The sequence below is a fragment of the Rousettus aegyptiacus genome, unplaced genomic scaffold (assembly GCF_014176215.1).
Source record: "Rousettus aegyptiacus isolate mRouAeg1 unplaced genomic scaffold, mRouAeg1.p scaffold_m13_p_4, whole genome shotgun sequence".
NCBI lineage: Eukaryota > Metazoa > Chordata > Mammalia > Chiroptera > Pteropodidae > Rousettus > Rousettus aegyptiacus.
Window position 1 is genome coordinate 144,383,011 of NW_023416307.1, and position 26,982 is coordinate 144,409,992.

Below are 26,982 nucleotides of genomic sequence, written 5' to 3' on the forward strand. Positions count from 1 at the left end.
ACTTGATTAATAAGGCAATATGAGACTGGGGAGCGTCCCACTAAGCTGTTTCAGATTTTCACAACACAGCACCTAAGACAGCGTGCTCGCAGATGTAAATGTCTAAGGGTGGGCCCACCACATCTTCGGTTTGCTCTACAGATTACTGGCCAGTTCAATTTGCCAAGCAAGAACAAAACCACCCACTTCACAATAAGGGAATCAAAAAGTAATCTCTTTTCACGTGATTCCTCATATTTCTCATACTTTCCCCCGATCGCCTCTTAAATTGTTTTTTGGAAAATATATGTATATATGTATGACCCACTGGCTTTCACCACTCCCAGCCAGAATTAATCTCTCTTTCATCAACTCTCCCACTGGCTGAATGGAGAAGCTGAAAGAGCAGGAAGTCATTTAGCTTATTGTATTATTATATTTTTATTATCATCGTCATCATCAGTTACATGGCTATATCCACTCCCTAACCTGGAAACTCCCTTGGGGACATGTCACTTGATTAGCATTCCCTCTGGGCTCAGCACAGTACAGCGCATATAGAGGAGGCTGATACGTGCTCCCTGATGGACCCAGGGTAGAAGATCGATAAATGAAACCTTGTCCCTTCATTATCACTGTCCCCATTTCTTCACTATCACCACCATCTCAATCAGAATGTAAAGCTCTCTAAAGCCAAAGCTGTTTTCCATAGCCATGGACATTTTAGTACTCACGAACGCATATGAAGCTCCTCACCAGAAAGAGAGAGATTCGTCAATCTGGCCCCACCCCCCCACCCCACCCCCACCCCCAGCCTCTGGTCCTCCTCCCCACCGCCCACTCCTCTTCTCTGAGCTGGAAATAAAGGTGAGGACCAAATCTGCCACACGTGGTTGGCTACTAGCACATTTGAGACAAGTGTCAGAGATAAAAGAGACTGTACCTTATGGCGACAATGATGTTTTTAGATCAGTCATGGCTAACAGAGAACTCACTGAAGTAAAACTTGATTTTGAAATACTGTTGCTGAAGTCACTGAAGACAGCCTGCCTGCCAGGCCCACTTCCGTGCAAGATTTTATGTCGAGAGAAATTTCAGGGTTCCAGGAAGCGGAACATTTCTCCAACCCTCTGGAGAAGCCTCCCTCTGAATTACTGATGTCATAATTTATTGAAAGGTTTCTATTATGTCATAGGTCACAGCCCGGATGCAATACCATATGCCCAGCCAAGGACATGACTGAGGACAAAAGGAGGTTGGGCCAGTTGTCCATGAGCATCTGCTGTGTGCAAGGCCCCTGACTCTCCGAATCTGACGAGCACCCAGAGCTCCCAACGCACTCATCTGATTGTCTCATTTCACCATCTCCTAAACAGGGCAGGAATTCTTTACTCTGTTTCACTGACATGAAACATAAGGCTGATAAATTGAAGTGACTTCCCCATTGCCTCACAGTCAACTTCTTGACGGACTGGGACTAGGCTCAGATAATTGAACTTTTGGCCTGCAGTTTATTTCATTAAATTATGAGGTTCCCTATACCTTATGTTTATGTTCACTCCCAGGCATTCTTCTCGATGCTGGGATAGAGCAGTGAACAAACATAAAAATCCCTGCCTTGAATGGAGTTTACATTCTAGTGTGGGGAGAGAAATCACAAACATATAAACGAAGATGTTAAGGGTCAATAAGTGCTTTCAAAAAAATAAAAGAGAGGACAGTGTTAGAAAGTGAGGTGGACGGGGGAAGCAGGGAGCAGGGGGCTGGGGGGCAAGGCTGCCATTTGGAGAGAGCTCACCCCACCTGGCCAGGGAAGGCCTGTGTGTAAGGTGGATTTGAGCAGAGACGAGAAGGCAGAGGGTGAGGTGTACCAGCCGAAGGAAGTAACTGTGTTCAGGCAATGAGTACAAAGTCGGAAGTGGGGGCAGGCTCACTGTGATGAAAAACAGCAGAACAAAGGCCAGTGTGCCAGGAGCCAGGTGAGCAAAGGGGCGAGTGATGAGAGATGACCTTGCGAGGGGGCCAGAAGCCAGATCCCGCAGGGCCTTGCAGACCGTGGTAAGGGCCTCAGACTTTATTCCAGAGATGAGGGCAGGTTTCCTCTGGAGGGCTCTGACACTAGAGGGTCACCCTAGAACAATGTTTAGGTGGGCAGTGGGAGAAGCGGAGAGGTCTGTTAACAGTCCAGCCAGAGATTTATGTCAACAGATAACATATAACATATACAGATAGGTCACACGGAAGGGCTTTACCTTCTGATTCTTCCAGCACAACTGAAAGAGCCACCCCCTTCTCCTCCACCTGCAGCCTGATAACTTGTTCCTCCATCAGCTGATTCAGAGCCAGGGTAGCCAGCCTAGGGCAACAGCACCAGGTACTTCTGCTGTGTCAAGGGTCTAGTTGCATCAGTTGGGCCTCAATGGTGAGGATGGGGTTAAGGAAAGGACTGGACGGGAAAAACTGCCCTTGACTTTGTTTTATTACTTAGGATGTCTGCTTGCCTCTAAACATTCTGAGAGCCTCTAGATTGTGGCGATCAATTCCCTGGCAGACTACTGGCCAGGATATTTTGTAAGTACCTGGAAGATATTGATCTCCTATAGACAGATGATGGCAGCTGCTTTGGGGCAAAGAGATGGAAAGGGGAGATGAGCAGCTCTCCTGGGGCACTGCAAGTAACGGGGTTTGATTTGGCATTCACTTAACTGGTGATTAGTAACCAACAGGAAACCCTGAAATCACTTCCACAACATCCATCAGAGCACGAAGCTGGTCAAGGACCCTCTAAAGATGCTGCCTGAATGTCTCTGGAGGGATAGATCACGTAGCATAGAAATAGGGGTCTTAAAAAGAATAAAATGTTAAAACAAAGCTGGCATTCGTCAGGATTCTTAATGACTGTGTTAATTCCTTTTTCTTTCTATGGACTGAGCTATCAGACGTCTACCTAGAGGTTAACAAATAAAAGTGCTTGAGAGCTTACATCACCTTTTCAGACATCAGGCCTCTCCGGTGGTCTCTCAAAGCTACATTTCTATAAGTACTCTTCTTTCGGCTAGAACTACTGAAGTGATAAATCATCTTATCGCCAAGACCTGTAGTTCCTAAACAGCGCTCTCTAGCTCTCCGCCAAAAGAAATATATTGGCATTCGGCCAGAAGATCAGCTTGATCTGGTTTCTGGTCTTCCACATTGTGTTTTGTGAGGCTGATTTCATGGCACCTGGAGATTAGCCCTGGGAAAGAGAACGGGTGTAATGGAAAATAAAAGATTCCATTAACTCTATGACTCAGGTGGCTAATGAAAATTATCGCTAGGGCAGTTCGAGGATTAAAAAAAAGAAGAGAGAAGGGGGAAAGTTCTCACTGAATCACCTCCTCTTAGCAAATTATTTCATTAGCCAAAAAAATAAAAATTAACATTTCTGCGGTGACGTTCTGGCTCAGCAGAGACACTATGGCACCCCAGCAAATTCAGATCAAACGAATGTGCCGTGCCTGTCACAGACCCTCCGCGTCCACGTCAGCTTCCTCCCCGGCCATTCTCCACGTCCCAGCCTCACGTCAATCTACGTGACCTGCTTCCACTCTGAGTAGCAGCTTCGAAGCCAAATACCTAACACCATCAAAGAAAAATCTGATAAGTCCAAAACACTGAAAGGCAGAGTCCAAGAGCACCAGAGGCTGGCTGCCCTCCGGATGCGGAAGACAACCTCTTGGTGGCCCCTGCCCTCTGGCCTTTAAACACAGCGACAGGAGCTTCAGGAACAGACAAGGCAAACGCAGAACTGGGAGGCCAGGAATCCAGAGATTCTTTCTCGGCTGCCGTACTTCTTGGCAAAGAGAATGTAAAACGAATGAAACTAATATCGAAATACTGCTCGGTGTTCCATTGCAAAGAGTAATAAACAGCCGTCACTTCCTTCGACTGAATCTATGAGTCTCCCAGGCCCTACTGATATATATAGCATGCCTAACTTACCTTCCTAATAAACCATGAATCAAAGGGACCTACTTCCTTTATTCCAATCATTACGGAAAACAGCAGGCTCTCATCTCAAGCATGGTCCAGAATAAAATGTTCTCCATCAGAGAACATCGTTTCAAGGTCTGCCACACCTGGGCTCTTCCTCTGAGTCTTTTCTTCACAGGGGCACAGCCTTTCAGCACAACCAAACAGGGTTCATTATCAAATGCAACACCCACAGGGAACTCAGATATGGCCCACCCATCTTGGGCCCTCCACCCAAGGTGGAACTGTAAGGAGACACACAGCTCAGGACACTCAGGGCCTATGGCAGAGACTACAGGACAGGAGCTCACACACTTGTTCTGGAAAAGGCTTAAAAGTAATTATTTAAGGCGTGGTAGGCCATATAGTCTCTGCCTTAACTACTCAACTCTGTTGATAAGAGCACAAGAGTACCCATGGATAATAGTAAATAAAGACAGGGCTGTGTCCTAGCAAAACTTTATTTACAAAAAAAAAAAAAAAAAAGGCACTGGCTGGATCTGGCAGATAATCCTCCACCCTTATAGCTGACAGGGGAGGTGTTCTGAGCCTTGTATCGCCTTTCCCAGGTCGGTGACGGCAGGCCTCGCCGTGAAATCTCCGCACCCTCGTGAAATCTCCGCACACCTTCGTGGGGACAGCAAACACCATGAGGCTTAGGGTAGCACTCCCACTGTTCCCACCGCAACTTTCTCTTGCCTCGTTTGGGACACAAAGTAACCTCAAGAGAGGAACATGCAAATGTCCATCATTCTTCTTTGTAAACATAGCTATGTTATAGAAATAGTCGATTTTGGTTGGCAGGCCTTGCTTGCAGACAAGTCTCTATTAATACAGAGCAGGTGCTGGAAAGACAGGCCCCACTGGAAATTTCTCCCTGTACTTCGTGAAAACAGTAATTAAAAATGGTAAGTTTAGTTTCAAAACATTGTGAATGTATTCAAATGCCACAGAAACATATGGTAAAAAGTTAAAATCACAGATTTTATGTCTATTTTACCATAGTAAAACAGTTTTGTTTTTTTAATTTTAAAAGGCAAAATACTGCTAGCCGCAGTGGGGGAAAAAACACACAATGGTAAATTGGAGGAAGAACTGGTTACTGAAGATTTCTGAGTGGCAGAAATAAGCAATGTTCTCTAAACCATAAGAATGAAATGGAAACTCAGGGATCCCAAGAAGCTCTGGGCCTCTTATCAGGTCAAAATACAAGTTGATCATATACGTTTTCATTATTAAAGCCTGTGCACATTTTAAGCAGGCCTCCCCTTTGATGCTAGAGTTTAAGTTAGCCCACAATATAGTGTTTGACTACAAGAAAAGTTCTCAATAAAGCTGTCACAGAATGACAGAGTTTCAGCACAGGGTTCCTTGGAGGATCCACGGTCCAGCTGTTCCCAGCCGTTGCTCCCTGCATAGAGCATGATCGATGGGTGTTCACAAGCATGACGGATGACGCAAGATCCACTCCTGTGGTTTGCTCACTCCATTTCCTTCTCTGCTGCTCAAGAAAGTATTTCAGAAGGCAAGGAAGGGTGGCATTCTACGAATAACCTTGAGTCCAGTCTAGTTTTCTTAAGTACGGAACTAGCAAACTTAGATACCTACTTAGTGTATGTGTATATCTATATCCACCTCTGAACACCCCCATATATAACATGAGTGAGAACTGATGTATAATTCAATCTAACCAGAATTTTTAAAATACCATACAGAGTTGATGTGTATCTTTAATTTATATCAAGTAGATGAAAGGACTTAAATACCAGCCATGGAGTCCATGTAAGTCTTTGTAAACCGAGTCAGAAGGTGCGATGGCCACAAAAGTACTAGTTTTACAAATCTAATTCAAAAACAGAAAAGCAAAATCAAACAGTTTAACCTCTCTGTATATGCATTAATTCAGGATACCTTAAACCACAGGCTAGCTTAGGAAAACTTAGAAAACTGACCTAAGTAAACAATACCATATACATACACAAAACTCTCAGGATTTTTGTCGTTTCTGACCAGAAGTAATTATTCGGAATGCAGGTGTGCCCCACTTCTGTCACATTTCTACCCGCCAAAATCTAGAAGGATGAAGGGATTCTCATATTCCTGGCAAATCAAGAACTAAGCAGAGACTTGTCTTACTCTGTTCAGGCTGCTATAACAGAATATTACAGACCGGGTGGCTTATAAACAACTGAAATGTATTTCTCACAGTTCTGGAGGCTGCAAAGTCCAAGATCAAGAAACTGCTAGATTCGGTGTCTGGTGAGGGCCCATATCCCAATTCACAGCTCTCTTTCTGCTGGGTCCTCCCATGGTGAAAGGGCCAGAGAGCTCTCTGAGGTCTCTTTTATAAGGGCGCTAACCCCATTTTCATGAGGGTCCACCCTCCTGACCTAATCAAATCCCTAAAGCTCCACCTGCTAATACTATCACATTGGGGATCAGGTTTCAACATATGAAAGGGGTAGGGGGAGAACACAAACATTCAGTCATCTATTTCTTCCTTCTGTTTTTAAGCCAGCCCTAAAGGAAACTCAGTCGCCTCTCTGGAGTAGCATTTCCCAAGTGTTCTCTGTGTTGACAGGTGTCACTGAATGAAATGGTGGCTATTGTCAGCTAAGCGTGAGAAACCCAGCCAAACTAAAACTGAACCAAACATCGGTTTCTCTACTCATGACTTATCAGACTATAAATGCGCTCTGTTCTTTGTGGAGTTCCACAAGGATATGGCAGTGGGCAGTGTTTTCCAAACCTACTAACCATAGTGAGCTTTTTCTCAGTTAATTTCATAGGACTAGTGTTCCATGGAACTCGCTTTGGGAACTGTCACAGTGAAAATGTACTCAAGAAAGGACTTTCATTTCCCAATATGTGAGATTATTTGAGCCTGGGACCCTAAACTTTAGTATCAAATTTTTCCAGCTTCCTAGAGTAATGCATTCTAAATGGGAACATTATTAGGATCCACTTGGCCCGCTACAACTATGCTAAGTAATCAGCAGCCACATGTGGCTATTTAAACTCATATTTATTAAAATTAAATAAAATTAAAAATTCAGTTCTTCAGTCATCCTAACCACATTTCAAGTGCTCAATAGCCACATGTGGCTACTGGTTACTATACTGGACAGTATACCTATGGATCATCTCCATTATTACAGAAGGTCCTATCAGACAGCACTGCACTAGAATACAAGCTCCCTGCATTCAAGAATGCCTCTGTTCTGTTTTCTATTGTATCCACTGCTGCATCTAGCACAATGCTTTGAACACAACATTTTTTGAATAGTTGTTGAATGATATCAGGAAAAAAATAAATACATAAGTGTATATACGTGTGTGTATGTGTGTGTATGATGAATAAGTCTCGCCCCTAACATCCCCCTAAATTGACTCACAGTTCTTTGCCACCACCCCCAAAATTATCATTTTCCACAGTCCACAGCTCATCACTGAGTATGTTAATCAGTGCAATAAAAATGTAAATGTCTGTCCCACTCGATACTCTTAAAGATTGAAGTGGACACTTCCACAATCACCTTTTCCCCCTCCCATAACAGCTCTATAAGTCTGTGATTAATTACTTCTCAGGTGCCTGGTAACCTCCCTTGCTCCATCCAATTCACTAAACCAAAACCAGCGGGTTTTTGCGCTCTTGCCCAAGAACTCAATTGTGCTGGTTCATCCACCTGGCCCTTTGCTGCAACTAGCCACTCATCTCCTTTTGCATTTTGTTTTAACTATTCTGTTTAATGAATGTTTTTATTGTAAGCCTCAACTCCTATTAAGAAATATACATGCTACATATATGTCGTAAATACATTTCTTTTGCTCCAATATTTAGGTTTCAAGAGGTGTATTTGAAGCCTCACCAAAGGCATCAATTCTAAATGACGTGACGCTTTGCTTCCTTGCATCACTTTACCTGTGCACATCAATAATGTGACTCCAGGAGGGAGGTCAACGGGACACTGGAAGGTAAGAGAAGACAAAGTCAGTGTCACCGCAGCCACGGTTCAGCATCCCTTACATGTGGAATCCGAAAAAGCCAAACTCATAGAAACAGAGAGTAGGTTGGTGGTTGCCGAGGGCTGGGGGTGGGAGAAATAGGAGGATGTTGGTCAAAGGGTACAAACTCGGTACTAGTGCACAAAGTTATGCAATGGGGCTACAGCCACCATGGAAGGTGGGAGCAAGGGCCTCAGAACGGAAATGAAAATCCAAAAATCCTGACTCCCTCTGGAGTCCTAACTAGATGAGGAAATCAGTCAGTCTTGGTAGTGAAAAGCTATTAATGAGGTGGGTTTTGCTATTTGTAGAAAACGAAAAGAACAAATCGTTGCTTCTGATTGGAGAGAAAAATAAACATAAATTCGAGAGCTCGTTAACTGATGTGATGGTTGGTTTAAGACACCCAGCTTCAGACATGCAGCCGGATAACTCCCAACTGCAGGATGGAAACCTAAAGTGCCACCAGTAAAGCCTTTTTGTAATCAGACAGCCAGCTGTGATCGGAAGCACCATGAAAGAGACAAACAGATCCTGTATGCTGATAAGAATCAATTCATAAATCCAAACGCGTGACCTTGACTGGACTGAGGCAAACCCTCTTCCTCTTGGTATCCAGGAGGATTGTTCCATTCTCCAAAAGTTACAAAAATAAGTCTAGATAGAATAAAAGAACAAATGAAAACCCCTTATCCTAAATATCTGTGCTAGTTTTGACAAGAGTAAGTTCTGAGTTACTTCACAAACACAGTAAGATGTCTAAAACATTTAAGAAAATAATCTGTTCTGCTGAATGGATACGTCTGATCTATTCTCAAGAGTTGCTGAAATACTGAAGATGACTTTGCTCCGTGGTTTTTCTTATCGGCCTTAGTTAAGGTGTTTAAGACAAAAAGACTCTTTAAATTTGTGATTATAGTTTAAAATGTTAGAATATTCTGATTAAATTTGTAAATAGTGCTACGAGCCTTAAGAACTTTGATTTGTTAAATTTAAAAGTTAAATGAATGTTAACCAATAAATAAGTGAAACCATTTTTGACATAAAAATTATTAGTTCATAAATAAAATAGTATCTACAAGTTGAGCTTAAGGTTTAAGAAATACTAGTTAAAATTGATAATTTTAATACACTGAGTAATAATTGAAAAGGACTGAATTTTACTTTCCAAGCATAAAAGTAATCCTCAGTATTAAAAATACAGACAATTCACTCAGCTGTCATGCTATTATTTTAAACCACCTTTTTGAGTTTTTAAAACATAGTAATACCAACAAAGTTAAAAGACAGCAAGACAAGTCTTCTGGAAAATTAAATAAGTCCTCTTAGAAGACAGATGCTGGAGCTCTTTTTCATTTAAGCATTTGGAATGGAAAATTACCCCCAGAAAGAAAAGGGGTTAATGAGGTGGTAAGGTCGCCAACATGGGGACCCCTGCTGACTAAACAGGAACCAAATGGAACTTAGCAAGTCCCTGGTCCCACTGCCTCCAGTTGGATGGCCCGACCTGTAAGGACAAGGGAAGCAAAGTCGGTGGGTGGAGCAGACTGGTCAAGATCAAGGCAACAGGGGCACATACACCCCACTCATAGTGCCTTGTGGAACGCAGGCCCACTGCTGCTAGATCATCTAATTCTTCCAGATATTTCTGAACAGCGACATTTATAGAGAGAGAGAGTTTTTTAAGTGAAAGCATTCGATTTTTATATCGTGGCAACTAATGACTGAAAACATTTGCACAAGAAAAACAAAACACACGAGTGGGCCACAAATGGCCCATCTGACACCCGTTTGTACCTTCTGACCTGCAGAATAATGTCGAACTCCACGGCGTGAGGCTCTTGTAGCCTGGATCCTGCCTGCCTACCAACTCCAGCCCAATCACGCCCTAGGTCAAACATCCTGCAAGTCCTGAAAATGATATCATTCCATAACTCTGGGCCTTTGCTCATACTGGTCCTTGCACCCAGAATGCTCTGCTCGGCTCGCTTGGCAAGATCATCTTATTCATGGACTCTGTCTTCCAGAATGTGTCTCTCAAACTGCGTGTTGAATAAATGGGGATCACTATCCTGGGCTAAGCAAAACAAGAAGTACAACACGGGCAGGGCATGTCAACCCATCAAACCAGGCTGTGCAGGAAGCCTGAACAAATGCCCCTTTTATGGAAGTATAACGGCACCAAATGCACACGCTGCAATGTATGCAGGTGTTGTCAAGGTCATGCATTTTAGCTATCCAAATTATCCTCTACTTTATTCCAAAGAGGAGTCCAGCTTCCTGTATCTCCCAGAAGAGCAGAATAATGACTCTGAGCTCTGAATGGCTAGCCATCTTTACTGGAAACTCACTTAAGAGATCCGAATGTAGAGAATTTTAAAAGTAGGAGGTGAAAAGGTAAAACTAATGAGAGAGTAAACAGATCAGTGGTTACCAATTTGGGAGGAAAAGGGGAGAGATAAACAGGTGGAGCATAAGGTAATTTAGGAAGGTGGAACTATTCATGATGGAGGATATGACATGCACGTGTCAAAACCCATAGAACTGAACGACACAGTATGCAAATTAAGAAAGAAAATCATTTACGAGGTCAGGGGGTCCCAGGAAAGAGTCCAGAGTGTGGCAAAATAATCTATATCACAAATGCAAGAAACAAGTCACTGAAGGGAGTGGAGGAAAGGCGCTGATCTAAGTAACTTTAGAAATGAGTGGTGTTTGTAAGACTAAAGGCAAAAGGATCTACACCTAACACTGTGCTCTACTTGATAAAGCTGTTTCCCATGGCAGTAAAAATGAACAATTCTGATACTGCTGTACATGCATAATGGAATTGAACGATGAAATAAACGGACGTCAGACAGTATAAGCCAAGCCTCTCACTGCTGAAGTGCAGGTTTACAGATAAAACAAAAGGCGTAATCCAGAATGATCCATGTGGTAATGGATTAGAGTGGGAGACAATGGTATGTTAAACATGAGTCAAACTCATGTGTAGATACAGATGATTACACACAGAAATGTTTATAAATATGTGACATATATATACAGGTCAGCAAACACACATATTTTTTGTCAGCTGAGAGGACCTAAAAGAAATGATACTCCAAAAGCATTATGCACACCAGCGCCCAGACCTTGTTTGCTAATACCATTCTCTAAGAAAGAAACCGGAGTTCCTTGGAGAAATGGCTGCTTCCAGGACTGGGTCAGGAAATACACAAGATGAGCCTGGAGAGTCTTGTAATGTCAGAAAGTAAATAAGTGCTAAAACAAACAAAAAAGACACAATGATGGGAGCACGTATCAGTGACAATTTTAGCCACGGAATAAAGTAGTATTGGACCATAACCCAAAGTAAACAGTAAATACCCATGATTCTATACTGATACGAATTAATGACTAAATGGGGGAGAATGAGAAATCTCCCATGAAGAATTCCAAATAAATCATGTAAATAAATACTCTTCTCTTGAAGCAATGGAGCATAACCCTCAGGTGTACGCTGTATACAGTAACTTCCTTCCAAAGAGCAAAGTATGAAAAAGGTGGGGAAGGCTGGCTTTACAGTGGAGAAACCTGACAAACGCTACTTCTAGCCAAGTAATTAAAGTTAACAAAAACAGCCATAAATCATGTAGATGCATGTGCCCTTGATGGGAGGTGATAAAAATGGTGCTTTACGCTCTTAGCTGATAACCCCAGTCTAAGCAAACAAATTCCAATAAGGGGTATCCTTCTGTGTACTTGACCAGCACTCCTCAAAACTGTCAAACACATGAAAAACAGGATAGACTGAGAAACTGTCGCAGTCAAGAGGAGCCCAGGGAGACAGGGCTAATAAATGCGATGTGGTATGCAGGATGGGATTCTGGAACAGAAGGAGGAAACTAGGTAAAAATGAAAGAAAGTGAAATAAACTACATACTTTATTTAATACTAGGGATTAACACTGGTTCGTTAATTGTGACAAATACACCACATTACTATAAAATGTTAATACTAGAGACGCTGTGAGGGTGGAGTGGGGTGTATACAGAAACTCTCTGTACTATCTGCTTAATTATTTTTATAAATATTAAACTGTTCTAAAAAAGAATAAAATCTATTCATTTTTTTTTTTTAGCGGGGAGGCAAACCAAAGATCTGGGGTGTCGGTTTTCAGGGTGTATCACTGTGATCTGGTCCCCCAGCTGGCTTCATGAGCAGCTCTCTCTTGCTGGGGTGGGATTCTTCATCTGGGCACTGCACACAGATCTGGGAGAAATCTCCTTAACTCTAAGATGTAGCTGCTGGTTATCAGCAACAAGAATTTTCTAGAGCACAAAACAGAAGCTATTTTAAGTGAAACCATGAATTTCCAGAAAAACTTCAAGCACTTAATGTGAGGATTTCATAGGGTGTAAATCACTTGGGCTTTAAAGGAGCAAAGGAAAGATGGAGGAAACCCTCACATGAACAATTCACACAGAAAGAACAAGGGGCAAGGTCCACGATGGACTAAAACAGCATTCTTCGTTTATCTCAGCTGGTTTCCTCGGGGAACTGCGCTCCTGAAGGCGAGCGGCCAAATCCCACAGAAAGCCGAGCCCCCCAGTCTGTTGGAGGAAGGCGGGGCCAGGTCACCAACTCTAGTTGATTAACACCATCCCTGGGTCATGTCCTGCCATCCCTGGCTGTCTCTCCAAAGGTCCAGCTTTTACCCAACACCCGCGTGCAGCGTGACGCTAATCAGAGTGCAAAAGTCACTTTAAAAGGCAGTAAACAAATAGACATGGTAAAGAAAATGAGGAAAGGCCAGAGTTGTGAGAAAGACGTGTACTAGGCCAATGAAAAAAAAAAAAAAAACTATCTTTTTCTTCTTTTGATATTAAAAGCTAAAAAATTCTCAAACACACAAATTCATGCAAAATAACACTTTACTTAATAAAAAAGAAAAAAACTTGAAATTGAAAAAGAAAAGCCAGCGGACATGCCACAGGGCTGACAGGGCAGCAGTGTCACGGGCACCCAGGGTGGGGCGAAACCACCATGCAGCCGATCCGAGCCTCGGCGGCATCTCCCAGGAGTTCAGTAACAGATCCGGTGAGCAGATGCAAGACTTCCTGTGAGACAGAAAAGCCCAGCTCTAGAACGTAATGCCTCTCTCTGGTAAACACTGGGTAACATAATTTCTATTTGAAGATTGAAAACACAAGCCCCACTTGGAACAAATGCATGGACTGAAAACAGCATAATTTAGTCCATTTGTAACACTATGTTAACCAGGGTGAAAAATACTTGAGTGACTTACTGATTTTATGAGAATTTTATAGAATTCAGTTGAATCAAACGTTTTCTCTAAAGGGCCAGTCATTTTAGGCACTGCAAACCATACTGTATCTGTCACAAGTAACCCTGCCTTTGTAGCACTAAAGTAGCCACAGACAATGGCAAATGAATGACTGTGGCTATGTCCTAATAAACTTTATTTACAAAAACAAGCAGCAGGCTAGATTTCACCCACAGGATATACTTTGCCAATTACTGAATTAAAGAATTCTCTCGCTCTCTCTTGTTCTCTCTCTAACTAAAATAGTCACCATCCACCCAAATTTTAGTAACAGAACAAAACTTCTTTAATTCATAAATCTGGAAGAAAATCAATACAAATCCTCTAAAAGTCTCCTGTATCCATTTCTCAAAGAAACGCAGTTGAAAATCATACCATTGTAAACAGTACCTGGCTGCAAACAAACAAAACCTAGCCAAGCATAACTTCTCGGGGAGCTATTTTCTCTACGAGGAGTGTCTGGGAGAAGCACACATCCTATGAATTAAACGAACTTTTTAAGGGCCCAAGAAGCTTATGTGTTCCCTGTGAACTGTCTTCCTAACACACGCCCTTACCTGGAAGCTTTGAGGTGACTTCTAGAATGTCCAGAACAAGTCCAATCTTCTTAACATGACACACAAGACCCTCCACAACGGGTCCCAACCTCCTCTCCAGGCAGCTTCCACATCTCTTGCCACCCCAAACTATAGTCTAAGAGGGCTCACTACACTTCAAGTATGTCATCTGCTCACTTTCAAGTCGCCAAGCCGCCAATCCCTTACCAGAGTGACCATGTAATTTATTGTCCGAATTAGGGCATTTTTGAGAGGAAAAGCAATGCTATTATTAACTGTGCTTTGACAAAAAGCATAGCCCAAGGTAGATCGAAATGTAAAATCATTTAGCCTTTCGTCATGATGACCTCTCTATTGTGAAAACTATTGCAAACTCACTCTGGTGAACTCCTACTCATCCTTTAAGGACCAGGTTAAACATCTCCCTTCCCCTTTTTGGTGACCTCTTTCTGGCAGAGGTAGCCACTCCCTCATCTTTATAACTATTAGAGCCTTTATCACATAGTGTTATATTCATTTGTTCATGTTTTCTTTGAGGACAGGAATGCTTCTTCTGTATGCCCGGAACTATTTTATAGTTAGTGCTCAACAATTGTTTGCTCATTTTCTTCTAATAACACGGACTACATATTTACCCTCAAAACCAATGCATAGCATAAACCAGTGGCTTCAACCAGGGATAATTTTACCTCCTGGAGGATATTTGCAACATCCAAAACTATTTTTGATCGTTATAACTAAAGGAGATACTACTGGCATCTAGTGGGTAGAGGTTGGGGTGCTTCTAAACATCCTATAACACACAGGACAGCCCTCCCCCCAAACAAAGAATTATCCAGCCCAAAATGCCAATATTACTACAGTTCAGGAACCCTGAAACAAAACTTCAGTTAGCTTCCTCAAGAAGTTACTACAAATTCCAGATTACAGAAATAGAAAAGTCATGAAAATTTCAAGCACATATGCCATAAACATATTTAGAAAGCCCACGCATTCAAGAACTTAATGTAATATAAGAGAAGTAAAAACGGCACAGATTACTGTAGAGATTCATGAATTTGTCTGAAAAGCAGAGTAGAGACACAATGCTATCCATTGCTTTAAACGTTATGCTCCTGCAGAGGTGATTAATCTGATCTCTGAATGATACAGAACACACGTAGCCGAAGACGTAATAACACAGGTGGAGCTTCCTCAACCATGTACGAAAGCAAAGGTGAAACAAGAGCTGTGAACTCTGGACCCTTCCTGAGTCACTGACATGTGGAATCTAAAGTAGAGTAAAATCATACTCGCTACAAAAGTTGAATCTGAAACTTTCTCAACCACCAACAGAACCAAATGCCAGTATTATTACATGTGACAAAAATTTCAGAATATTTAGAAGATACTTTCAACACATAATCTTATAAAATTAACATCTAAAGAAAAACGGCCACCAACTATTTAACTGCTTCCATTAGAACAAATATTTTATGCTTATTAACAGAAATATGCATTCTTCAATCTTGGTAAATTTTCCCAATAACTGAGTCTGAAATATTCTGCATACCCCTCTGCCTTCACAAACAGTACAAACTATGTCAAATTTGTTTTTCTGGGATGCCCAGGGTCACCTCACCTACTTTTAATGTTGTACTATTAATATAACCCTCACAGTCTGTTTAAAAGGGCAGAAGGCTTCCCCTTAGGCCTGTTTTTACCTCTTACAATTTCAGAGCCATCCATTAAGCTGCAATTAGCATTCATGTCATAATCGATGCATAGGCCTCTGTACTTTACCTCCAGCCTCTTCTAATTCAGCTCTTATGAAATTCTGGTATGAAGTAATTAACCAGAAACACCTTATCTAAACCATGGGTAAAAAGGCTAAGTGAATGAATGATTGAAGACTTCTACTCAAATCAAAGAGCTTAGCAGCCTGCGAATTCGCACACCTATATGTATGTTCATGCCTTGAGTTTCTCTTTTCCACCCCAATCCCTAATCCTTGTAATCAAGAACAGGGAGGATGCCATACAGGTAAGGAATAAGAAGTTAAAACAGAGGTTGCATAGACAAAAAGAGGAACACTCACAGAGAGTAAATTAAACATGAGTCACAATTAGTAAAAACGGTCATTAAATTCCCAAGAGATCAGGTTATATTTACGACAATCACTTTCTATTCCTCAAGCACAAACAGCTTTAAGAAAAATAACTGAGACTTGCAGATGTTATTTAAAACTCTACAGAAAATGAGCACTTAGGTCCTTACAAACTTTAATTCAGAGGTATTGATTTTCTTAAAACAGGCAACACATAACCAAAGCATCCTGTCCATTTGGCATCTATCTTAATCTGCCTGGGAAGAAAAAAAAAAAAAAAAAAAAAGAACACTAATTGAGAGTCTCAGGAATGACTCATACGTCAAGGTGACTTTTCAAAGTTTATCTGCATGCTCCCAGGCAATAATTACTGTGTGAGCCATCCCTTCTCACCCCTCCCTCTAATATTCTACTTTTGATTCAGATGACACAGGCCCTAGCATCTATGTCAAAGACAGTACAGAAGAATGCCCGGAATCCCACCATTTAACTTCATCTGGACTAGAAGTTTAACTTGAAGCTACCAAAAGGTGTTGACAGAAGAAGATGGAAATATAAACCGCTATCCAAAATCAATCTATTATCAGGTCAGTGTTTATTAAATACTGGTAGCATTTGATAAAAAGAGATGAGTTCTACAACAGCATCACAGAGACATCCAACTGGGAATGACTTTATTTCCCTCCTTCACGTCCAGCTAGGATTAAAAAACAAACAAACAAAAAAAAAAAAAAAAACTTTTAAATGATAGATCATATATCATTGCCACAGAGTGACAAGCATCTGATATTACTCGATATCCATTCTTGGAAGAAAAAAAAGACGAAGTTAAATACTTTTCTAACATAATAATGTCTCTCAACATGAAAGCACCATGCTTAAGAGAGTAATTGTAGGCAGAAACAAAAAAAAAAAGAATGAAATCTATCACCAGTATTTTTAAACATGGATTTGGTGATTCTGGTCAATGTACTAACTCAAGAAAAGAAGTTTACTGATACAAAATTAACAGAAAATAGATAGCTTTAATTGAGATAAAAAATAACCAATTATAAAAATCTAATAGAAGAAAAGACTTCATTTATGATGGCTACAAAATAAAAAGCAAAATATCCAGCCATAAAATTAACAAGAAATGTGCAACATTACATGAAGAAAATGCTCCAAGGCATCACTAAAAAAGACTTAAATAAAAGAAAGACATATTATGTCTTAGGGATAAGTCTCACATCATTAGGACATTAATTATCCTTAAGTTAATTTATAAACTGAATATAATTTCAATAAAAGTACTTTGAAATCTCTCGAGTGGTTTTGGAATTGAATGAGTACATTCTAAAATTCTTATGGGCAAGTCACAAGGAAAGAATAGCCAAAAAAAAAAATCTGAAAATAAAAGTAATGAGGAGAGAATAGCCCTATCAAATATTTAAACAAATATATTATAAAGCTACAGTAATTAAAAGTGAATAATTGGCACATGAGTAGTGAGTCAGATCAATGAAGATAAGAAAATCCAGAAATAAATCCAAATACATGTGAGAATTTAGAATATCATAGAAGTGGCATGTCAAATTAACAAGGAAAACATGGTTCATTCAATAAGTGATGTATAGACAACCATGAAACCATATAAAAAAATTAAAGCCAGATCCCTGTCTATTACACCATATATGTCAGGTTAAACATCAGGATAAATTCTAAGTGAATCAAAATCTTAAACATTAAAAGAAAGAAAGTACTAAAGATATCTCACTTAGTTTATTCTAATAAACCTGTAGAGAGCGTTTTTCCATAGCATAAAGAGTCGACAAATACAGTTACACAGGAGTTAAAATTTCTACATGATAAAAAAAACCACCAAAAGAAAAGACAAAAACAAACCACAAAATGTGAAAAATATTTGCAACTCCTATCACAGACACAGGACTAAATTACCTTAATATATATAAAGTTCCTACTAAGGAAAAAACCAATGGTCAAGTGATACAAAAAATAGCTCACTCATAAAGAAATACTAATGGCTCTTCTATGATAAGAAAAAATATGTTCAACTTCATTCACGGTAAGATAAACACAGATTAAAACTAAACTGAGAAATTATTTTCAAATCTCAGATTGTCAAAAATCCAAAAGCTTGACAGATAATACACCATATACACTCTCATATTTTGCTGATGGAAGAACGCAATCTTTATGAGGGGCAACTAGACGATACATCAGAATTTTAAAATGTGCATACTCTCTGCCTTGGCTATTTCCATTCTTAACACTTGCTCCACGGAAAGTTACACATGCATGATGATGTATGTACAAATATCGCAAGGTATATATTCTTCGTAATAGCAAAAGAACGATGAACAAATTACATTAGATCCAGACAATGTACTACTACACAGCCATAACAAAACAATGAGGGGGCCTTTTATCTACTGCCCTGGAATTATCCTAAAAAATACTGTTAAATGAAAGGAAGAATGCTATTGGGTAGAATAAAAACATGAGGAAAAAGTACCCACACTCATGTATCTGCTTATACAAGCATCACATATCACTAGAAGTATACATAAGAAATTGACAGCATTGGTGACCGTCTTTGGAGAGTGAGGCAATGTGACAAAAGGACAGGGAAAACAGTTCGTGCCATATCCTTTTGGATTCTGATCCATGTGAATGTAATACCTACAAAAAAAATGAATTCAAATTAAAGTTTTTTGAAACACTTCCCATCCCCAACTCCCAACCACTTAATGAAGGTCTGATGATTCCCTCTCCCAAACCTCTTATTTAGCCATCTGCTCCCTAACTCTATGGCCATAATCCAACTTGAGCTCCTTAAGCAATTGTCAGGAGCCCAGCTGGTCTCTGCATTCCCTTTCTTCCCATTAAAGATACACCTGACTCTAAGGCCAGATCCTCTCTCTTTAAGGAGATCAGCATCATCTACATCTGCTGAATTCCCTCACCGAGCACCTGAGAATGCTGACTGCCTACAGAAACACACACATCTCAACCTGGCATTCAGATCCCAGTTACCTTTCCAACTCTATTTCGCCAGAGTCTTTTGTGTTTATTTTTTAACCTTCCAATTATATTAGAAGATTCTTTTTAAAAAATTAAATTTATTGGGGTAACTTTGGTTAATAAAATTATACAGGTACATCATTTGTATGTTGCATTGTGTGTTCACCTAGAAGTTTCTTAAAGTTCGATTATTGTCTTATCTATCTTTTTTATTTTCAAAAACTCTTGGTATGGCATCTTGTACATGTAAGGTGCTCAGGAAATGGCCTTTGAATAAACATACACATAATAATAAGTATTAGAAATATTAATGGAATATTAAACTAAAAAATGTAATGAAAATGAAAAGCATGGTCTCTTATTCAAGCAGCTTGAGAAAGAAGATTTTAAAAACCCAATACTGCTATTTACTAATGATAAAAGTTTATTCTAAAACAGTCCACTTCACTAGTTTTCAGCTCCAAACATGTTGTCACTCCCACCTCCATCCTCATCCTCCTGTGTCCCCACTTAGCTTACTTTCCTCACTTCAAGATGACACTCCCTCAAATTCAATATCCTACGTGACCTGACCTGGTCCATTTCAAATGGGATACAAATAGCTTAAGTATTTTGATGCTGCATATTCTGATATGGCCTTAACAGTAACAGTGCAAGAAAAAAATAACAATGTAAGAAATTATATAATTTATTTCATTTATCTAGGCTTCAACTCGCCCATGCTTTAAATTTAATAAGCACTTTATCTTCCCAAAATCCACAGTAAAGTATGTAATGTTTTAAATTGCATATAAAAAAAATAAGTAGTCTTTTGAATTCTTACCCATCACTTTTTCTTATATTTAAATACTATTAAAGGACATACCATGCTCCCAATAAAGAGGCTACTTAATATCATTTTAAAGATATTTTAGTCTTTTTCTTCTTTTTAATTTTTTTAGTTTTAGTAAAAAGTAGAGAATCAAATTTTAATAGCTTTCATGAAAATAATTTGTGAATGTTTTAAAGTCACAAAATATTAAGATATTTTTTAATCTGAAAAAACAAAAAATATTCTTATTACAGGAAATTAGTTATTATTACCATTTTTCCCCCCAGCTTCCTCTCAGAATTACTGCAGAAGCTGCACCATTACTGACTACACTGGGACTTTGCTTTCAAGATGGGATTATGAAACACCATGCAGACAAATTAAATCATGAGTCCTAATTACAAGATTATAGAACAACACTGTTGCAAAGTTTTTAAAAATTCTTTCTTTGCTGTAAAGTTTTGCATCATGAAATCAGATATGGTAACAAGAAAAAGGAAGGCCTAACTAAGCTCTTTGACGTCGGTCTTAGTGATGACATTTTTTCAGATCTGACTCTTAAGGCACGAGAAACAAAAGCAAAAATAAAAAAAAAATGGAACTACAGTAAGTCCTTGCTTAACGCTGTCCTTGGGTTCTATGACTTAAAGCAAAATGACGTTTAAGGAAACCAAGTTTAACATAGATTAACTGATATAAACAAGAGTTAAGTTCCTATGGCATCTCATCAATGTTAAACAAAAGAACCTTAACCAAAACAACCTAATTCGAGAACCTATTGTACATCAAACTAAAAAGCCTCTGCACAGCAAAGGAAACCATCAACAAAACAAGAAGGCAGCCTATTAATTGGGAAAAGATATTTGCAAATCATATATTCGATAAAAGGTTAATATCCAAAATAACTCATACAATTCAAACACACACACACACACACACACACACTGGGTTAAAAAAATAGGCAGAAAATCTGAATAAACATTTTTTCCAAAGAAAACACAAGGATGGCCAAGAGGCACATGAAAACATGCTCAGCATCAATAACCATCAGTGAAATGTAAATCAAAACCACAACGAGATATCACTTCACACCTGTTAGAACAGCTATTATCAAAAAGACAAGAAATTAAAAGTGTTGGTAAGGACGTCGGGGAAAGGAAACCCTCATGCACTGTTGGTGGGAATATAAACAGGTACAGCCACTATTGGAAACAGTATGGAGATTCCTCAAAAAAAATTTAAAAGAGCTACCATGTAATTCAGTAATTCCACTTCTAGGTAATTATCTCAAGAAAATGAAAACACTAATTCAAAAAGGTATATCCACCCCCATGTTCACTGCAGCATTATTTATAATAACCAAGATATAGAAACAAACTGTATCCATCAACAGACATATACACATACACACATAAACACACACAATGTACTACTATTCATCCATAAAAAGAATAAAATCTTGCCAGGTGCAACATGGATGGACCTTGAGGGTATTATGCTAAGTGAACTAAGTCAGATAAAGACAAAACCATATGATGTTGCCTATATGTGGAATTTAAAAAACAAGCTCACAGAGAACAGATTGGTGGTTGCCAGAGGTGGGAGGTAGGGGGCGGGGGGCAGAGAGGCAGTATGAGAAACAGTGAGTAGGTCCTAAAAGTCCTCATTACAAAAACAAACAAACAAACAAACAAACAAAAAAACCATGTTGTAACTATGTGTGGTGACAAATGTTAACAAGACTTATGGTGTGGGTCATTTCACAATATATACAAATATCAAATCATTATGTTGTACACCTAAAACTACTATAATATTATATGACAATACCACAATTTAAAAAAATTAGTTGGCCTTCCCTGAACAAACACAGACTGGAAATGAAAGGAGACAGAAAAGGTTAAAAACTATCTTGTACTTAAAAGGTATTGCTATGGGTAATCTGCATGTGAGTCTTGGAATTGTACCACCAAATAAAGTATTATTTCATGTTAATAAAGAAAATAATCTCTTACTTTTTAGCAGAGTGGAAATATTCTGTTTTATTTGTGCTGGTGGTTTCACAAATCATGTACACTTGTCAAAACTCATCAAATTATACATATGAAAACACTGAATTTTATGTCCTGCTGTAAACCTGAATTTTAAAGACATAAACTTTTCTGAAGTTTGAATATCCTAATTTTTCAACGAACATGGTACACTAGAAAAAGTAGTGTACCATATTCCAAGCTACTCAAAAAAGCTTCAAGATTTTACTATGAGCTGGGCAAACAAGAAGTTACTCCAATTTTACAATGGAGAAACTGAGGCCAGGTCAGTGAAACGAATTACATAGTTTCCTATGGTGTTATAGTCCCGCCCTCTCCAGAGTGAGCTGGACTCAGCAGATGGAGCAGTCACTTGGCTCAAAACTGAAGTCTTAGGTAAGTTCTCAGCTGTAGAATCAGAAAGTTAGACTTATTTGCTCAAGTCCCCTCCAATTTTAACATTCTGATTTTATATTCTACTAGAGAGCTGAAATATAATTTAAACATCCTTTTAAAAAAATAAGATCTGAAAATTCTTTTATCAGGAATTGAGCCTACCACTATTAGAAAAAAAAAAACTAGAAAAATCCAACTTAAAAAGCAAAGTAATCATGAGAGATTCAATCAAATTACAAAAGATTTCTAACTGCACAAAAATCATTCACATGAAGAACTTCCCTAGAACATTTAGGTGTTGGTTTATACATTAATTTTCTGAAGACAGAAAAAGTGCTAATTGCTAGCCAAGAAAAAAAAATCATTCAAAGAAACTAAATAAGTGTGGTATTATGATGGAAATAAATGCACATCTGAGTCAATTCACCTACAAATTTTGAGAATTCTACCATGTAAAGAAGGCATAAATAGGCTAATAAAATCATCTCAATTTTTTAAAAATCTGGCTTATATAAAGCACTTCAGTAAAAGACACAAAAAATTATAAAGTTTTTAAAAAATAACCTGAAGCTTCTCAGTATGAGGGGAAGAGGTTAGGGAAAAAGAAAAGAAAAAAAATACCAAAATTCTAAGCCCTAATCCCATAGAAAATAAGAAAATTCATATTTGTAGAAAAAAGGGTTTGATATATATATATATGTTTATATATATATAGCTATCTTTCTATTCATATCCTTTAAGGCAGCATTTCCCAAAGGGTCTTTGACATCGTTTCAAAAACAAAACAAGTTTCCCTGGTTAAAATAAGTTCAATTACTGCTTACTATATCACCCTTGTATAAATTAGGATTACATTCAGCTGCATGTATAGAAACTCAACTACTCAATGGTTTAATCAAGCAGAGCTTTATTTTGGAACAATTAGTCCAAAGATGGAGAGTCCGAGGCTGGTAGAGTAACTCCACGAACCCATCAACTGCTCCTTCCATCTTCCTGACTTGCTACTCTTCGCATGTGACTTTTCCTTGTTTTCCTGGTGCAAGTTGGCTATAGCTCTTAAGGCAGGAAAAAGGAGGATAGGGCAATGGCAAGGATGCGTGCCAGCTTGCTCAGATTCTGTTTATCAAGGATTCAAGAGCTTTCCCACCCCACAGAGACTTTGATTTGTGTGTGTGTGTGTGTGTACGTGTGTGTGTACGTGTGTGTGTATACATGTGTATGTGTGTATACATGTGTGTGTGTGTGTGTGTGTCATTGGCCAGTACTGGGTCACTTCTAGTGACAAAGGAGTCTGGGGAGGTGAGAATTTTTAACTAGATACATTGCCACCTAGAGTAAAACCAGAGCTTCAAAAAGAAACAAGAGGCTGAATGTTTGTTTAGCAATATAAAAGGTCCATCCCACTTATCTTAAAAATTCAAAATTCAAGGCAGAGGGACCCAGAGGAGCAGAAGTCACTGCATGGGGCAGTGGTGACCACAAGAGGATGAACAAGTTTGACACATTGAAAGAAGATAGTGGGAACCATGATCAGAATGAATAAAATAGCACAGAGAAAGATGGCGAGAAGGAAAAAACGGACCGAGAGAGTCAGAGCAGCAGCAAGAGGAAGGCTGTTGTCCCTGGACCAGCAGAGCATCCCTACACTTTCCGGTCCTCCGGGAGAAGCCCCAGCCATTCCGCCGGCTCACAAAGCTATGAACAGACTATCAAACAGATTGGCACCTTTGCCTCTGTGGAGCAGTTCTGGAGGTTTCACAGCTATATGGTACATCCTAGGGACCTGACAGGCCACAGTGACTTCCAGCTCTTCAAAGAAGGAATTAAATCCATGTGGGAGGATGATGCAAATGAAAACGGTGGTGAGTGGATTATTCGGCTGCGAAAGGGCTTGGCATCCTATTATAGGGAGAAGCTCGTCCTGGCCATGCTGGGGGAACAGCTCATGGCTGGGGGGAGATCTGTGGGGCTGCGGTCTCCGCCCGGTTTCAGGAAGACATTATTTCAATATGAAATAAGACTGCCAGCGACCAAGCAACCACAGCCCGGATCCAGTATATACTTCAGTGAGGTCTCACCCTACCTCCCAATGCCATCATGGAATGCAAAACACACACGGACAACATCAAAATGCTGGGCAGCCTGGGCACCCAAAGGCTCCTTTTTCAAAACCTCTGGAAGCCATGGTTGACTGTGTCATGACCCTCCCTTCTCATCACGGAGGCTGGCATCATCGGAGTCTCTTGTTCTGCTGGCGTGCTACCTACAAGATTCTTCTGTCCTGGACAAAAGTAATTGGAAGAGCATTTTATGTTTTAAGACTAGGTTGACATGCAGCAGCTACAACAGCTGAGATCACTTAATAAATAGTGCTAAATTAAAAATAAAAAATTCAAAATGCATAGTCAATATTCAGGGCTCTGAGAAACTATGCGGGAAATAAATCAGTTTACCTTTTCTAAGCACGGTACTTAAACTTATTTGAACGCTATTTCATTTGAACAGCCTGTTGAAACATCATTCAGTGTGACACATTTTGGGAACTAAAAGAAGAAAAAACCTACGCTTATAAAAGAGTCTGTTTCCATACATAGAAATATGTTGCATTTAAAGAAAAGGTGCAGGAAATAAAATTACTAAAGCAGTATCAAAATTATAATCAGGATCATAATTCCAGTGAGAAAAATCTTTTCTCTTTCCCCTTTCTGCCTTTGTAAGTTGGGTGGGCCACGCCTCATTTCCTCTTCATCATCCCTTCTCGACCCCAGAACTGTCATTTCTTTGTGTAACTTCCCGCCATTCCAACACTGTAATCTGGCCTTTAAATGTCCATTCCAGAGCTTCTCCAAGGTTTCTTTCTTTCATCCTTTGGTTCAGCCTCTCATGTTTCAATTACTATCTTTCTTCTCCCATTTTCGTATTATACTACCATAACAATTTGGGTCTTAGTATTTATTTATTGAGTTAGTCCTATCTGTATGGAGGCTGCTATTATTTCAATGCTGTTACCGATTCCAGTATAACTTCCTAGAAGAAATATTCATATTTTTGGAAAAAAATAGAGAACACAAACAAAACATAACTTTTCATTCTGATACTAAATCATTCAATAGAAAGCCATTTGTCATATCCAGTTCCATTAAAATACTAATTTCTTTTAATTCACTTGATAGTTTAAAGTGGGGTTTGGGGGGGGCGGTAGAGTACATTTTTCACATTTGCAAACATTATCCCTTTCCACAGCATGCATAGGTATTTCCTTGCCAAAAAAAATTAATAATAATGTTTCTCTTTTTCAGAAGGGAAATAAGAAAATGCCATCTTTTATTTCCTAAAGAAAAAAAAATCGAATAGATCAAATATATAAAACTTTCATGAAAAAAGGCAACACTTCATTTAAGCCTCTAATGGAAAATGTGTAAATTCCCCAGCGGAATTCCATGCTCTATTACAGGAAAGGTTTGTTCACTGCTGACTTTAAAGAACCACACATGACTTATCATACCATTTTATGAAGGCAATGAATGGAACCGAACCCCACAGAACCTTCTTATCCTTCTGTTTTCTGGAAACCGGAGGAGGGGGGGAAACAGTTGCAGATATTTACTTCTCTAGCCGACAGGCCTCCAGAAAATCAAAGGACCATGAAATATTCAGATGCCATAAAAGCCCTTTTAGCGCCAACTCCTGGCGACATGGGTTCTCCATCATCTTTAGAGGCTATCATCACTCACAACAGAGAAAAGCAATGCCGACTTCCTCCGAGTCAGAAATTTGGACAGCATCATTTCAGGAGCAGCAGAACACTTACCACACTGCTTCCACAGAAAAAACTAGAACCTCCCAACCCCCAGGGGAGCTAAGAGAACCAGAGAGCTACTCGTTCGCATCAAGCCTCTCAGCCCTAGTTCAAGCTTGAGTCCCTTCCTGCCCCCAAGCCATCCTTTCCCTTAATCTTCCACCCACATCCACACCCTGATCCCCATCCTCCTATACCACCTTTCTCTGTACCCCTAGGAACCACTTCTCATCCCAAACTCCTTTCCTGCCTTGGTTCAAAATGGAGCTTTTGGTGGAAACACACCGCAGCCTACTCTTATTCCCCAATGCCAAAGTAAAAGTCCTCCAACCTCGGGTGAAACTTCCATCTGCCTCTGACAGTCATTCTTTTCCTGTTCACTGAAGACTTTGTCACCTGGCTCAGTCTTCCTTGAGACACCAAGGCTGGCTCTCATTCTAAATGCCCTTAGAATTCACCAAGAACACTGCCTCATCAGCTCCTTGTCCTCGTTTGTAACCTCCTTCTCTGTCTCACTGCCTTCCTCACAAAGGTCCACTCCGGGCTTTTCCATCACCACTCAGATCGGCTCCACCTCGGACAGTATCTCCAAACATCTCACTCTTCATTTTGCCCTCTATAAACTTCCCATTCAGATCTTTCTCGCAGCTTCTCTTGTTACTACACCAACTCTTCCATTTCACGTGGCGCTCCAATTTGCCGACACCTCTTTTTACCACTTCTAATAATCCTGTCTTCACCTCCTTTCTCCTCCGCCCTACATCGACCGCCCACTGGCCAAGGATCTCACCTCACTTTCACTCTCACATACATCCGCTCAACAAATCTTGAGCCCAGATCCTTCCACCTATCACCTCCTCTACGTCTCTCTCCAGGACGTTCAACACCAACGAGAAAACCACGCATCCACTAACGCTGATGTCATAACAGATTCATGGTCTCCATTCACAGAAGG

General features: G+C 39.8%; 1 protein-coding gene and 1 pseudogene across 2 annotated transcripts in view; one reads left to right on the forward strand and one right to left on the reverse strand.

The window, feature by feature from the left end:
- Positions 1 to 26,982, reverse strand: part of OSBPL10 (oxysterol binding protein like 10) — a 234,052-nt gene that overhangs the window by 170,763 nt on the left and 36,307 nt on the right. The gene's annotated exons all lie outside the window — the stretch shown is intronic.
- Positions 23,715 to 24,430, forward strand: LOC107508769 (annotated as a pseudogene).